Genomic DNA, 7,291 nt, shown 5'->3' with positions numbered 1-7,291 from the left:
CAACGTTTTGCTTTGGTCCAGTGGTAAAATGCCTGTCATGCTTACAGGAGATGTGGGTTCAAGTCCTACTTGCAGCTTTTGACTTTTTCTATCTATTGGGTTTTAACCTAATATTTGCATGCTATTATTTATAGCTTCATGTATATTTGTATTGCTTCCCACCATATTGTCTTGGGTTTAGTCCTACTGTGCAGCACCTTGTGCAAGTGTTTTTTACTATAGCTGCAGGTGAGTCAATTTGGTAGACTAGAACTGAAAGAAACCCATTGGATATCATCATCATCTTTGTTTAATGTCCATTTCCCATGGTGGCATGGGTTGGACGGTTTGACTGGGGACTGGCAAGCCAAGAGGCCTCACTAGGCAGGGGCATATACTCTGGGTGAGCTAGGTGTGTGCGGTACACCCATCGAAAATGGCAAATTCATTATAAATATTAACCTTACTCATTAATTCAATCACAAATCAATGGAAAACTTTTGTTATACCCTTGCTTGAAATTTGGTGGCAGGTGTCCTGAAATAACACTGCACACCTTACAGCACATTATATCATAATATGGTCCCAGGCATATCATAGGATAATGGGAGAATGGCAAAAAATTCATGGAGAAGGGTGTGCAACAGCTTCAACAGCACAGTCACATGCTCATTTTCATGGTGAGAAGTACATTTAAATTAGTTTAAAATTCCTAAACTAAAACTAATTTTTTTTACAATGATTTTTTTTCTTACAATATCATTCATCTTAATTTGTTTTCAAAACCAATAATAAAGTGGTTCATTGTACAATGAGATTATCGAACATCTTACATCTGAAAGAAGAATAGAACTTACATATAAGTAATTTAAGTAAGTAAAATTATATGGTTTCTTGCTTTTCAGTGTGTGTGCATAAGAAAATTATGGCTTATTTTAGAATGCTTATAATTTATAAGGTACTATTAATTTATAAGGTACTATTAATTTATAAGGTACTATTAACTCAGTTTACTTTAGTGTCATATATCCGTATCCCAATTGATTTAAGTTGACATTATTTACATTTTGGATCCCATATTTTGAGTAAAGATACACAGCTTGTATGCCTAATTTGAGTAATATTAATATTAGTCATAGTATGGTCAGTGTGGCAGTACACCCAATGACAACAGCCACCATATGCCATATATATATATATATATATATATATATATATGAGATGACAAAGGAATAAATGATTATCTTATGAACAGCTGTTTCTGCTACAAGATACAATGAACTCATAGATGAGTGCCTGAATAGCACCTTATAGCTTCATCAGATCCTTGAATATGAAGTGCTCTATACTCAACTAATGCTTTGTTCTGAAGTATACATATACTGAATTCTACACCGTGTTATTAGTCCTTGAATGCCTAGGATAGCTGTGGGAAAAAGTGCCACAGCCTAGCGGTTGAGGGTACCTGTAGAAGAGGTAGACCCAGGAAGACCTGGGATGAGGTGGTGGAGCGCGACCTTCGAACATTAGGCCTCACCGAGGCAATGACTAGTGACTAAGACCTTTGGAAATATGCTGTGCTTGAGAAGACCCGGCAAGACAAGTGAGACCATAGCCAGCCCACTTATGCACACCTTTCCTTCTTTGGATACAAACCCTGCTTGCGAAAACCTGTTGAGGCAAGTGAAATTAAAATTGAAATTGAACCAAATTCGATGACTGGCACCCATGTCAACCTTCCTTCATTGGACACTAAACTCAGCTTGCGAAGACCTGTTGGGGCAAGTGAGATCGAAACTGAACCAAATTTGATGACTGGCACCTGTGCTAGTGGAGCGCTAACTGCACCATTCAAGCGGGATCACTGCCAGAGCAGCAGTCTCGCTCCCATGCTGGTGGCACGTAAAAAGCACTATTTGAGCGCAATCGTTTCCAGTTTTGCCTTACTGGCACTTGTACCGGTGGCATGTGAACAAAACATTGGACTGACTTCTGTGCAGGTGGCACATAAAAAACACCATTTGAGTGTGGCTGTTGCCAGTACCGCCAGACTGGGCCTCGTGCCGGTGGCACGTAAAAAGCACCCACTACACTCTCGGAGTGGTTGGCATTAGGAAGGGCATCCAGCTGTAGAAACTCTGCCAGATCAGATTGGAGTCTGGTGTAGCCATCTGGTTTGCCAGTCCCCAGTCAAATCATCCAACCCATGCTAGCATGGAAAGCGGACGTTAAATGATGATGATATATATATTCTTTTCTACTCTAGGCACAAAGCCCGAAATTTTGGGGGAGGGGGCCAGTCGATTAGATCAACCCCAGTATGCAACTGGTACTTAATTCGTCGACCCCGAAAGGATGAAAGGCAAAGTCAACCTTGCAGAAATATATATATATGTGTATCTATATTGAAAGAAATAAGGACTTAAATACATCCAGGCGAATCCTTGGTAAGCATTCCATGTGATAAATCTGGCTAACTGAAAGTTCGATAAAAACTATAACAATCTGTATAGGTTGTTTATATCATGTGACAGATGCATATTGTAAGTCTGAAATTCCTCACCAATTAATACTTTGGTATATTAATCACGGAATTAAAGCAGTAATAAAAAAAAATGAAGAATTATATATTTTATTTGCTTACATATGTTTCATACGATTCAATGAGCTGTATCCACACACCATGGCTCGCATGCTTAATCAATCAATTTATGGAGCAGTCATCTCGTAAACTGTTTTCACCAGAGCTTTCATGTATTTTGGAAATTTTTGGAAGACAAACACTGAAAGAATTAGTGGAAGTGAGAAGCTGATAGTAGACATATTAGATTTCCTTCCATTATTTATTGTTGCCCTATTTTAAATTCGTATTCTTGGGAGGTATTTGTGTTATCTGATGTTAGTGAAGTTAAATCTATGAGAAAAACTATCAGAAATAAGGTTACTTAATTAGTGAATAGGATAAACATCAAATATTGTAAGAAGCCTTCAAAAGGTGATAGAAACATGCAATTTGGTACACTTCTAATTTAAAACTTGCTCTTTAAGATAGGCATGATTGCCAAAGTGAAAATCGAAAATGATGGCCAAAATCCAACATTAAAAATTAATAATTGCAATGAACAGGAAATAAGTTTTATTATAATAAACGTTATTTATTATGCAATACTTTACACAAATAGCCATATATTTACTTTTCGAAGGATTTTTCTACTATCTTCTTCACTAATTCAGATTATACATATCAGGTGGGACACATATGGGGCCAGACTCTCCAGATGAAGCCATCACCTATTACCTGGGGGTGGAAAAATAATGACGATGGCACATTCGCTATTCATTGGACTGAACTAAGAGCCATAGCAGAACAATGCCAAGCACTTAAAAGGTATCAATGCAAAACTGAATGTGCAGGATGTTGCACATGCAAGAAGTCAGCTCTTCCTTGTACTTCCCTTTGTGCCTGTTCATGCATTTGACTGATGATGAAACCTGCATAACCTGATAGAGCGGGTGTCCTCCACCATTAGAAAAGGACAAGGAGAGACAAAGAAAAAGTGGTTGATGCTACACTGCCTGTGGAGGATGAAGTAAGTGATGTGGAACCACAGAAGAAGACAGGCACCAGCGTCAAGGAGGAGGAAGAAGCAAATACCAACTGGGAAATGGTGGAGAATAGCAGGAAGAGGAGGAAGACAACACATGTGAAGGATGACCCCCAACCCACACCCACTTTACCCTAACCACCCCCTACAGACACCAGCCCTCTCCATACCCCACCTGACATGAAGACAAAAACAAGCACAGAAGAGCCCCAAATTTCTCCACCCTCACCCTTGGAAAAACATATATTGTACAATGGAGAAAACGAAGAACTGTATGACAAAATAGACAATGCTATAAAAGTGGATGCATCAGGAGTGAAGGGGATGCCTGAGTACATTCGTTGTGTATAGTGGAAGACACCGAATATATGTTGGAATTGAATGACTATGAAGTAAATCAAGACTATAAGTGGTGGGTCAAGAAATTGGATACCAGCTCAATGCCGAAACAAGTAAGTTTTCAGGATATTTAAAAAACATATAATGTAGACATTCTTTGGAAAGATGGTAATTAGCTGTCGCTAAAAAGAAAAAAAAAAGCATTATAAACTAGTTTAGGTTCAACGAAGTTGCTTGGAGGTGGGGCCTAATGGCATCATTTCATCTTTCATTATATAAATTTATTCCTTTCATTCATTTTGTTTTTTTTCACCACCTTGTGCTGTCCCCTCTATGTAAGGCCTTCATGGCTTATTTCATAATATAAAGAAGCTTGTTTCCCAACGTCTTGGTTCTAGGTTCAGTCTCACAGCATGACACCTTGGGCAAGCATCTTCTGCTATAGCCTCAAGTCAACCAAAGCCTTGTGAGTGGATTTGGTAGGCAGAAACTGAAAGAAGCCTGCCATATATATATATATATATATATATATATATATATATATGTTTTGCAAGATTTTTGATGTGAAATCATGTGTTGAAACAGATGTTGTTGTACTTGGGGATGGTCATATTGCCAGTTTAGCCAATAAAAACACACGCACTGTATATTTGGTGTTAATTTGCTTCAGCTTTATATTACATTAAGCTTAATCTTATTTCGGCCAGAGTTCTTTCGTCACACTTCTGTGACCTCATCAGTGGTCCTTTGTTTCCTTCTTTCTTATGTGTGTCTCACCTTGCTAACTATCAGCCATTTTGTTTTTTGTATTCCTATTGTATGCGTCTACGCATGCGTGTCCTTCAATGTGTCTATGTCTTTTGTAAGTGCATGTGTGTGTATGGGGAGTGTCTGTATCACCTATATTCTCTGTTAATACGTGTTCGTTTGTATTTGTTCTTATTTATTTATTTGTTCATGTGTGTGTGTGTTTTTTGGTTTTTGTTTTATATCTACTGTTTTTTTTGTTTTTTTTTGGGTTTAATTAAATTTTGTTAACGTATGTAGTATTTAATTCCATTTGTTTATCTATGTATTGTATTATATTTTGTTCATATTATTATTGGTTTATGGGTAACATGTCACATGTTGTGATTTGTGGTTTGTTAGTGGTGTGTGTTAGTGTTCCATTCTAGTTTCCTATTCAGGCTAGGTTTCTCTTCTATTATGTGTGTAGCTTCAGTAATTTGTCTAAGTGCTGCATCACTGCTATGTGTAGATAAGATTTTAATTTCTATGTTGTTGATTGAGCTTCTATGTTCACCTCTAGGGGTGGTGTCGACGAACATGACGCTCTGGTACTTGTGTCTTGTTGGTGATCCCACTACAGGATTAGTTGTTACTTTGTGGTCCTTACGGAGCCCATACAGCGTCGGGATATCATTGTTCCAGGCTTGGAAGTTGTTGGCTGTGTGCTTCTGGGGTCTAAGAACAATTGTCCACATCATCATGTGGGCATTGAGGACTTTTTCTCTTTCCTCATGCGCCTGTAAGGTTGTTACCTTCGTATTGGCGATGTGAGGTTGCATTGCCTGGATATAGTTCGGCAGGCTGTCTATTGACATTCTGCCGGACTAAGAAGAAAATAGGGAAGGCAAGCTCATGGTACGATAGCCACAAGTACCAGAGCGTCATGTTCGTCGACACCACCCCTAGAGGCGAACTGGCGTACCGCTTTAGAAGGGCCCTAGACAAACTTAAGCTAAGAATTAAGGTTGTTGAAAGGCCAGGCAACCCTATTAAATCCCTTATCAGTAGAACATACCCTTTCAGTAGAACCCCCTGCACTGATAGGAACTGTATCGTATGTAGATTTAGCCCACAAACGAACTGCAAAACCAGAAATGTGGTCTATAGTATAAGATGTACAGAGGGGCGATGCAGAAATAAGACAATGACATATGTAGGCAAAACAGCAAGGAGCATAGGGGAGCGGGCAAACGAACATTGGAGGGAACTTAAGGAAGGGAAGAACTCATCAGTTCTGTACCAGCATGCTGAGCAAGAACATAGAAGCTCAATCAACAACATAGAAATTAAAATCTTATCTACACATAGCAGTGATGCAGCACTTAGACAAATTACTGAAGCTACACACATAATAGAAGAGAAACCTAGCCTGAATAGGAAACTAGAATGGAACACTAACACACACCACTAACAAACCACAAATCACAACATGTGACATGTTACCCATAAACCAATAATAATATGAACAAATATAATACAATACATAGATAAACAAATGGAATTAAATACTACATACATTAACAAAATTTAATTAAACACAAAAAAAACAGTAGATAAAAAAACAAAAAAACAAAAAACACACACACATGAACAAATAAATAAATAAGAACAAATACAAACGAACACGTATTAACAGAGAATATAGGTGATACAGACACTCCCCAAACACACACATGCACTTACAAAAGACATAGACACATTGAAGGACACGCATGCGTAGACACATACAATAGGAATACAAAATACAAAATGGCTGATAGTTAGCAAGGTGAGACACACATAAGAAAGAAGGAAACAAAGGACTACTGATGAGGTCACAGAAGTGTGACGAAAGAACTCTGGCCGAAATAAGATTAAGCTTAATGTAATATAAAGCTGAAGCAAATTAACACCAAATATACAGTGCGTGTGTTTTTATTGGCTAAACTGGCAATATGACCATCCCCAAGTACAACAACATATATATATATATATATATTATATATTATATATATATATGTGTGTGTGTGTCTTTGTCCCCCCCCCACCACCACCACCACTGCATGACAATCAGTGTAACTTAGCAGTTCAGCAAAAGAGAACGGTGGAATAAGTATCAGGCTTATTCTAGTACTGGGGTTGATTTGCTCAACTAAGTCTTCAAGGTGGTGCCCCAGTATGGCCACAGTCTAATGACTGAAACAAGTAAAAGAAGATAACCAAATGATTACAAAAACTGCAGAAAATATGAAATAGAATAGTGGTAGATATGTATTAGTAGACTGTTTGAATATAAGCTTAATTCCAAAATATTAACTACTAACCAAATTATCTAGTTTTTGTACTTACCAAGAAAATATGTGAAGTAAAATTTATGGATTAATTAACTTTAACTGGAAACTTTTCAAAAACATGCAACCAAATAAATACCTGCCATTAGACATCTACCATACTCTGAACATCTTCCTTCCCTGGCATGGACACAGAAGAAATCTGGCATCTGGCAATTGATTTGGTAGACATCCTCAAGATTATTCAACAATAATCTTGAGCATCATCATCATCATCATCGTTTAACGTCCGCTTTCCATGCTAGCATG

General features: G+C 37.8%; 1 long non-coding RNA gene across 1 annotated transcript in view; it reads right to left on the bottom strand.

Moving 5' to 3' along the window:
* The window catches only part of LOC149136466 (uncharacterized), a 37,752-nt gene that overhangs the window by 27,841 nt on the left and 2,620 nt on the right, over window positions 1–7,291 (bottom strand). The gene's annotated exons all lie outside the window — the stretch shown is intronic.

This window comes from Octopus bimaculoides, chromosome 3 (assembly GCF_046866305.1).
Source record: "Octopus bimaculoides isolate indiv1 chromosome 3, ASM4686630v1, whole genome shotgun sequence".
In the NCBI taxonomy this organism is placed as follows: Eukaryota; Metazoa; Mollusca; class Cephalopoda; order Octopoda; family Octopodidae; genus Octopus; species Octopus bimaculoides.
Note: the sequence above shows the minus strand (reverse complement) of the source record. Positions and strands in the feature narration are given on the sequence as shown.